Genomic DNA, 9,760 nt, shown 5'->3' with positions numbered 1-9,760 from the left:
CAGTGCACAAATTTTTGTGCACCGGGCCTCTAGTCCTATATAATAATATGCAAATTTGCAAATTGTCCCTTCAGGAGTTCAACTGCCTGCTATAATGTGCACTGACCACCAGGGGGCAGTGCAGAAGGCCCCAGCTAGGCTAATATGCAAATTGTCCCTTCAGGAGTTCAACTGCCTGCTATAATGTGCACTGACCACCAGGGGGCAGTGCAGAATGAAGGAAGGCCCCAGCTGGCAGCTGGAAGGCCTCGATCAGTCCTGATCGCCAGCCAGACCTGGGGACCCTACCTGTACATGAATTTCATGCACCGGGCCTCTAGTCCATAATAATAAAAGCGTAATATGCTAATTAGACCAAACAGCTGAATGACCTTCTGGACGTCCTTCTGGGTGACTTTCCAGATGAAGCCGTGGCAGAGGGGATGAGGCAGAGGCGGCTACAGCGGCAGCGGGGCCAAGGCAGAGGCAGTTAGGGGCAATCAGGCAGGCAGGTGAGTGGTGAGGGGCGATAAGGCATTCAGGCAGAGTGGTTAGGGGTGATCAGGCAGGCAGGCAGGCGAGAAGTTAGGAGCCAGCAGTCCTGGATTGCAAGAGGGATGTCCAACTGCCGGTTTATCAGGCCTATACTGGCAGTCGGACATCCCCCGAGGGGTCCTGGATTGCAAGAGGGTGCAGGCCAGGCTGAGGGACCCCCCACCCCTGTGCACAAATTTTGTGCACCAGGCCTCTAGTGTTTCTATAAGCTAAGGCATGCTGAGGGTTTCCAGGAAACCACTGGAAGCTAGGGGAGAGGCATGGAAGAGATTCCTCCTCACAACCCTGAGAAGGAATCAACCCTGCCAACTCCTTGATGTTGATTTCTGGCATCCAAGAACGCAAGAGAATTTTATTTCTGTTGTTCAGGCCACCCAGTTTGTGGCAGCCCTAGGAAACTAATGTAGCCAACATACTGAAGGAGCAGAGCTAGCCCTCAGTCCTGCCTTGGAACCTATTACTCTAATGATCAAATCAGGAACAGTCTAAGCCAGTGGTTCTCAAACTTCCTATTGCCGCGATCCTTTAATACAGTTCCTCATGTTGTGGTGAGCCCCAATTTCATTGTTACAAATTGAACATAATTAAAACATAGTGATTAATCACAAAAACAATATGTAATTATATATGTGTTTTCCGATGGTCTTAGGCGACCCCTGTGAAAGGGTCGTTCAACCCCCATAGGGGTCACGACCCACAGGTTGAGAACCGCTGGTCTAAGCAATCTCAGAAGAAGTCTCTGGGTAGAGCCCCTAGAAAATATCTGTATCTCTGGCTGCCACTGGCATGAAGCAATTTTATACAATGAATGCTCGTTTCAGCAAGAGTTCCACTGGAGGTCAAGAAAAATAGTTACAAAAACAGCTAGGGAGCCGCCTGATTGTAGAGGAGGGTGAGATAAACAATGCTGCGGAGACTCCCTCTCTCATACTTTAATGTTTTGAAGGACTGTTCTTGAAACACCAGAGAAAGAAGCTCCATGGGGTCACTATAGCAGCTCTGAGTGGCCTTCTCTGGCTCTGGTCCCTTGTTGCTCCATCCCTTCCCACACCTCTGCAAGGGCTTCAGTGTAGAAGTTATATCCCAGGACCTGAAGGCTAGAATTCTTAAGAGTCTGCAACGTCTGGTTATTTATGCTCAGCATTTGCGCATTGATTCTGTCAATCAGATTTACTGGGTGTCCTCTACATGTCAGACACTGGGCTTGGTGCTGAGGACGCTAAGTTGGAAAGACATCCTCCATGCCCGCATGCAGTGCTCACTCTAAGTGGCAAGAGAGCCAGGCACACTGGCAATTGTTATATCATGAGATAAATGGCATGGTGGGAGCATTGAAGTTGGAGTGCACTATTGCCTGGCAGAGTCAGAGATGGCATCCTATAGGAGGTGACCATGGTGGAGACTTGATGAGTAACTAGCTGTTCCTGCAGATAATAGGAGAGAAGACCTTTAGGATATCAAGGATAGCATTTCTAGAGATGCAGAGCTGTGTAAGCCCAGGACTTATTCAGGGAATGGAAAGCAAGAGAAAGTGTTGGATGTGGAAGAAATTGATGGCATATCTAACTAGTACTAGCTAAGAGTTGACCTTGTTGTGGGGGGTGGGGCACTGGAGAATTGTTAGCAGGGCAGTGTTAGCTAAGCCTGGCAGTGATGTGGGGTCATCAGGCGGCTGCAAAACTAGGGAAAGGACGCTAGCATTTCTTCTCCCTTTTCACTCTCGGCGAGAAGTGGAAATACATCCGGTTTCCTGCCTAACTTCTGGAGTTAAACTTCTTGGGGTCAAATCCTGGCCTTGGCATTTCTGTAGTCCCACAATGATTTTGATTTGAAGCCTGAATATAAAATCAGATGGACTGGTAAGAGAATTTAATTTGTCTGCATGGATACTCTATTCTGCATGGAAAATAAATCAGAGTAGATTTTAGAAACCGTGGAGCTCTAACTTTAGCCTGTATCCCTAGAAATTATTTGTAAGATGATCACCACAAAGTTAACTTGCATACTCCTTAAACTGTATATAATATCTTGGCCTATAGGAACCTGGCTTGAATTATTTAAATGCCCAGAAGGGACAACCCAGTCATCGTCAACGTTTGAGATGTGGGTTTGCCATCTAGTGGGCATCTTTGAATCTGTATGCATTAGAGACACATAAATGTATGTGTGTGTGCGCGCACACACACACACAGTTTCCATCAATGGCTATTAATCTTTCTCCCTCATCCTGAACACCTAAAGGTCAAATGATATTTTGGACACATCACTGTTTGTGAAAGTGTCCTAGTTTATATGTATCAGGAGTATTAGAATGCTTTACTAGTATGATGGGTGTGCTTGTGGAATAATAGCACCACATGAAGGATTCTTTCAAACTACATGGACTCCTGAATACCTGCTTTCTTGCTCCCGTTTGAGAATTACCGATCTGGAGAAGAAGGGAGAAAGAAATATCACCACCATAAAGGCATAGTGCCTACTCCCTGGTAGATACCCAGTAAACATTTTCTTCTTCTTCTTCTTCTCCCCACTCTCTCCCATAAAAGCTGAATTCCAAATTACAGTTCAACAGTTCAATGTGCATTTGGTGTGTGAAGCATTACTCTATGTGTGAAGTCCTTGGCTCAGCGAATACAAAGATGAGTACAACTTGGCTTCTGTGTTAAGATGCTTACAGTAGAGAAACTGCCAGCTTTGTAACTAAATTCCAGCAGGTTCTGTCTCAAGTGTTTTTTGGGGGTAGAGTTTTTGGAAATTAGCATTTATTTATTTATTTATTTTAGAAATAGCATGACAGTAATGCTAGTTCCCCAGACTAAGAAGAAAGACCCTTGGACATCGGGAAAGGCTTGATTTACATTTATATTTGGATGGCAGAGACTGAGAGTGAATAGGCCCGGTAAGGGAAGTAAGAGTACGGTCGAGCGTGATTTATGGAAGTTTGGAGAGGAGGACAGAGATTTGGGAGCTGCTGTTACGTGGTGTGAGATATTGAGAGAGGGTAAGGGACAGAAGATCTTAAGAGGTTTTGTTATGTATTATGAGTGAAATCCCCCTTTGATGTTTTCATGACACTGCAGTAAAGATTTAAATTGCCTCTCTGTTATTTTTGGATGTGGGTTAGTGTTTCCTTGGAAAATATGACTGTGCAGAGGCCAGCTCTGGAAGGGGCTTAGCTTTATCTGGAAAACATAAATGTGTAGACCATAAAACTTTAAAAATAGATACATTATATTTTTCTCATGTGCCTTCAACCTAAAATTTAACAAAACTAAAAAGATAGTTGTATAACGAATACCTATTATAAAAGTAATACATGCACTTGGTTAAAAAATTCAAAAGGTATAGAATGGTCCCTGGCTGGTGTTGCTAAGTGGTTAGAATGTTAGCCCGCACACTGAAGGGTCGCAGGTTTAATTTCTGGCCTAGGGCATGTACCTGGGTTGCAGGTTCCATCCCTGGCCCCTGTCAGGGTGTGTTCAAAGGCAACCAATCATGTGTCTTTCTCACATCAATGTTTCTCTCTCTCTCTCTCTCTCTCTCTCTCTCTCTACCCTTCTCTCCCCCTCCCTGAGCAAGGTGTATTCCCCTGCCACATGGATTCAGGGCTTGGTCATTGGAACCTTAGAGGATGATGGAGGTGGAGGTCTTAAATGAGTTTGCACAGCACTTGCGTTCCTGCTCTCTGCCATAAGAATGTGCTCTGAGCAGACACTGGTCCGCAAATAGTGAAAAGCACATAAAGCAGATATAACCTCAACCAGCAACCTGAAGAAGTTTCCCAAATGCTCTAGACTGGATGAAACTGTCAAATGTAGACCATTGGGCATGAGAATAATTTCATGCTGTAACTAACCACTCTGCCTGCCTGCCTGATTGCCCCTAACTGCTCACCTGCCTGCCTGATCACCCCTAACCACCTCTGCCTCTGCCCCCACCACTGCGGCTTCATCCAAAATGACATCCAGAAGGTTGTTCGGCTGTCCGATCTAATTATCTTATTACGCTTTTATTATTATAGACTAGAGGCCTGGTGCACAAAAATTTGTGCACTCGGCGGGGAGGGTGGTCAGGGGCCAAAGAGCCTCATGTGGCTCGCGAGCCACAGTTTGCCGACCACTGGTCTAGGAGGCTTATAGTGGGGGCTGAACAACCTCTGGTCCATGTGACAACCTTGTGCTCTGCTTGTCCTCCAAGCAATGTTTCTGACTCTCCAAGTTTGGAGCTGGAGGTATGACGGCACAGAAGTGAGAGAGAAGGAGTAAGATAAAGGAAAGTTCTCTCTGACTGATACTGTTGTGTCTCTCATGAATACTTCCTAGCTTGGCAGCTATTAAGAGCTACTGATGTAGGGCTTTTTGTGCTCATGGCAGTGCTTCTCTCCCATACTTTCCCATCTGACGGTAAACCTCTCACCTCTTCCTGCGGAGACCCTCTGGTGGGGTCCTTTTCTTCTGCATGGATCACTCTAAGCTACGGAAACTTTGCTTCTCTCTCCTGATTTTGGTGGAAGTACAGCCTGCATGCAGTGCAGCTGCCCTCTACTCTGACAATAGCCAGGGAACTTCAAGTACAAGAATGGTCTGCCCTATAATTTCTTGGGCCTGGATCAACTACCAGCCCTTTTAATCCTTCAGACTCCAAGGAACCCTCAAAGCTTCTCTCACTTAGGACAAATGAATGAGGGAATACTGCAGCGGTTCACATGTTTTTTCAAAGAAGTTCCCTCATTTGGCCTCTTTGACCTTAATCCTTTTACACTGTTAAAGTGGATGTCAAGATGAGGGACTTAAAACCAGTTTTCAGCCCTCTGCTTTTCATGTCTAGCACCTCAATTTGGAATGCCATCCATTGTCTTGTTCTCAGCTAAAAGGGAAACAGAAAGCGATCCATTTTAGCATCTTTTTTTTCTCCTTAGATAAACGGTCTTTAATTAGTTTTTCTAAAACGTAAATCACCTGTCATGATAATTTTATTTTTTGTATTTTTAAAATAAATTTTTATTGTTGAAAGTATTACATATGTCCCCTCTTTTCCCCCATTGACCTCTTCTAGCCCGCCCCCACCTCTGCCCCAAAATAAATCTAAAAGATGCGAAAATACCTCTGCTTTTCAGAGGAAACAAAGCAGAGGTATTTTAGTATCCTGTACCATTATTTGGAAGTGGTGGGTAGAAGACAGAAACTAGATTCAATGCTCAAGATACTGCAGAAGACCTTGAATGGGATGCAAAGGTGAGTAAGACATTGTCTCCAACTTTGAGCTTAGAATCTAAAAGTGGGTAGTAAACATGTTCCTAATCTGTACACAGCAAAACATGTCCATAATCTGTTCACTTTGTGAAGTAAGAGAAACACAAAATAACCCACAGGCTTTCAAATAAGGGAGAAATCTCTTTTGATTAAGGGGATTTGTAAAGTATTTGATAAAGGGGTAATATGTGATACAAGTCTCAATTTATTCATTTAAAATAACTTAACTGAAATATTTATGGATGAGATGATATGATGTCTGGCATTTGATTTAAAATAATTCAGCAGATGGGGGAAGAGGGCCATGCTAAATATAAAAAGGTTTGTGTGTGTGGATAATCACAGAAGCTATATTATGGGCACAAGGGGGTTTATTCTCTATATTTGTGTATACTTGAAAAATCTATAATAAAACATAAATAAATATAAAAATATAAGAAGACATAAGAAAAATAGCATTATTAGGTATCTGTTCAGTCACAAACACTGTTTTAGACAGTGGGGTACAGTGATGGACAAAACAGACACTGAGCTTATGTAGATTAGGATGTAGGAGAGATGAACACTGATCAGATATTTACAAGTATGATTGTTTGCAAAACCTTTAAGTTTTCCTGGAAATTTAATCAGCAAACTTGGAAGTAAGAAACAGCAGGAGCCAGTGTATTCTTGAATGAAATGCTCTAAGTTTGGTGGGCCTTTTAGCTGTATTATTTTCATTGGTGTATAACCTTTCAGATGACTTTTTTCTTCTTCTCAACACTCTCTTCCACTTGAATTTCATGATTGTGTCCCGAATACATAGCATGAAACCTTCCCTTCTTTGTTATAGTCTAGGCCTGTGGTCGGCAAACTGCTGCTCGTGAGCCACATGCAGCTCTTTGGCCCCTTGAGTGTGGCTCTTCCACAAAATACTGGTTCTTCCACAAAATGCAGACTTCTGCACATGGGCCACGAAGTTTCAATTGCACTGTACGTGTGCGCCCACACATGGTATTTTGTGGAAGAGCCACACTCAAGGGGCCAAAAAGCCGCATGTGGCATGCGAGCCATGGTTTGCCGACCACGGGTATAGCCTATTGCTCCTCAGCTACAAGCCTGTATAGCATGATACTGTTCTGAATACTGTAGGCAATTGTAACACAGTGGTAAGTATTTATGATCTAAACATATCTAAACACAGGAAAGATACAGAAAAATATGGTATAAAAGATAAAAAATGGTACACCTGTACAGGTACCTGTATAGGTACCATGGTTAATGGTGCTTACAGAATTAGAAGTTGCTCTGGGTGAGTCAGGAATAAGTGATGAGTGAATGTGAAGGCCTAGACCAGCCGTGGGCAAACTACGGCCCGCAGGCCGGATCCGGCCCATTTGAAATGAATAAAACTAAAAAAAAAAAGACCGTACCCTTTTATGTAATGATGTTTACTTTGAATTTATATTAGTTCACACAAACACTCCATCCATGCTTTTGTTCCGGCCCTCCGGTCCAGTTTAAGAACCCATTGTGGCCCTCGAGTCAAAAAGTTTGCCCACCCCTGGCCTAGACTATTACTGTATACTACTGTAGACTTTATAAACATAGTACACTTAGACTACACTAAATTTCTAAAACAACACAAGATTAATCAAGCTCAAGAGAAAATGCTGCAATCGAGATATGATAAACAAGAGATGTATGAGGCTGCTGTTGGAGTAACATGGCATACTATTTTACAGCAAACTTTTTTATAAGTAGAAAGAGTAGACTTAAATTATTCTATAAAATAAAAGCCCAGCGACCGAAATGGTGGAACGACCAGAATGACCAGGAACCAGAAACACCTCGGCCCTTCACCCAGGCCTGCCCCCCACCCAGTGGGGACCTCTACCCTGATGGGGAGCGTGGCTGGCCTGCAAACCCCAGTGGCCACTCGCCCTGGCTGGTGAGCTCCTGGGCTGGGGCTCTCATCAGGGCAGACCAACCGGCCCCACCTGTGCACCAGGCCTCTATCCTATATAATAAAAGGGTAATATGCAAATTGACCCTAATAGCAGAACAAACAGAACGACCACTGGACCAGTCACTATGAGGCGCACTGACCACCTCTCGGTCCCTTCCCCCAGCCAGCAGGCTCCAATCACCTGATGGCGAACGGGGATCTGGGGGGGTGGGTGGTGGGGGACGTGGGTGGCACCAGGCTAAGACCCCTGCCCTGCCGGTCACCCCACACACAGAGGGCGACTCACAGTTGGGGCAGGGCTAGTGAGTGGGCAGGAACAGCCGACCTCTTGGTCCCTTCCTCTGGCCATCAGGCACTGATCCCCTGATGGCGAATGGGGAACCGGGGGTGGGTGGCGGCGGCGGGCGGGGCCGGCTGTGGGCAGCTGGGGAAGATGACTCTGATTGCAGGCCAGGCCTAGGGACCATACTTGCACACGAATTTTGTGCGTTGGGCCTCTAGTCAATAAATAATATAGTGAAGTAAATACATAAAGCAGTAGGATAGTTGTTTATTATCATTATCAAGTATTATGCATTGTACACAATTTTATGTGCTGTATTTTTTTTTAAATCTTCACCAGAGGATATGCTCATTGATTTCAGAGGGAGGGGAAGGGAAGAGAGAGGGAGGGAGGGGGTGGGGAGAGGAGAGAGAGAGGAGAGAAACATAGATGGTTCACCTCTCATAAGTTCCCTGATCAGGTATCGAACCTGCAACCTACATATGTATCCTGAAAGGGAATTGAACCCATAAACTTTTGGTGGATGAGACAATGCTCCAACCAACTGAGCCACACCGGCCAGGGCTGTGCTATATGACTGGCAAAGCAGTAGGTTTGTTTACATCAGCATCACCACAAGCATGAGTAATGCGTTGTGCTATGACATCCCTACACGGCTGGAACTGTTCAGCTCCATATAACCTCATACATCCACCATTGCATATGCAGTGCCATTGACCTAAATATTATGTGGTGCCTGATTGTATTTTTTTCAGTGTCTGTTAACTCCAGGCTCTGAATGATGTGAGATACGGTTCACTAAGCCTCTCTTCATTTCTTTTCCTCTTCATGTGCTTGGTTACTTATATTACTTCCTATTTTTCTTTTGCTATCATTTTAAATTTAAATACTATGCTTAAACTTTGAATTCTTTATTAAGCTTTCTTACTCACTTATAGAAGATTTTTTGCACATAAGCCTAACCAATGGACACAGACAACAGGGGGACGAGGACATGAATAGGAGGGTTGGGGAATTTCTTTTCCTCTTCATGTGCTTGGTTACTTATATTATTTCCCATTTTTCTTTTGTTAGCATTTTAAATTTAAATACTATGCTAAAACTTTGAATTCTTTATTAAGCTTTCTTATTCACTTATAGAAGATTTTTTGCACATAAGCCTAACCAATGGACACAGACAACAGGGGGACAAAGACATGAGTAGGAGGGTCGGGGAGGGGGTAATGGGGGGATAAGGACACATATGTAATACCTTAATCAATAAAGAAATTTAAAAACAAAAAAGAAGATTTTTACACAAAGGATTTAATCCTTTTTCTATAATATGAGTTATAGTTTCTCCAAATTTATTTGCCTTTTGACTTTTTAAATGCTTTTGCCATGCAATTTTTAAATGTTTTCAATTTATCCAGATTATAATAACATTTATCCATGGTTTTCCACAGTGCTATGCAAAGTTTTTAAATTTTGGCATATGTATACACATGTGAAATCATTACCACAATCAAAATATTGGACATATCCATCACCCCCCAAATTTTCCCCATTCCACCCTGGCCAGTGTGCTCAGTGGTTAGAGCATTAGCCCATGTACCAAAGGGTCGTGGGTTCAATTCCTGGTCAAGTGCACGTACCTGGGTTGCAGGTTAGATCCCCAGCCCAAGATGGGGCAAGAGTGTGAGGTAACAAATTGGTGTGTCTTTGTTCTCTCTCTCTCTCTCTCTCTCTCTCTCTTTCCCCTCT

The sequence above is a fragment of the Myotis brandtii genome, unplaced genomic scaffold (genome assembly GCF_000412655.1).
Source record: "Myotis brandtii unplaced genomic scaffold, ASM41265v1 scaffold46, whole genome shotgun sequence".
In the NCBI taxonomy this organism is placed as follows: Eukaryota; Metazoa; Chordata; class Mammalia; order Chiroptera; family Vespertilionidae; genus Myotis; species Myotis brandtii.
This window is presented reverse-complemented; position numbering follows the sequence as displayed.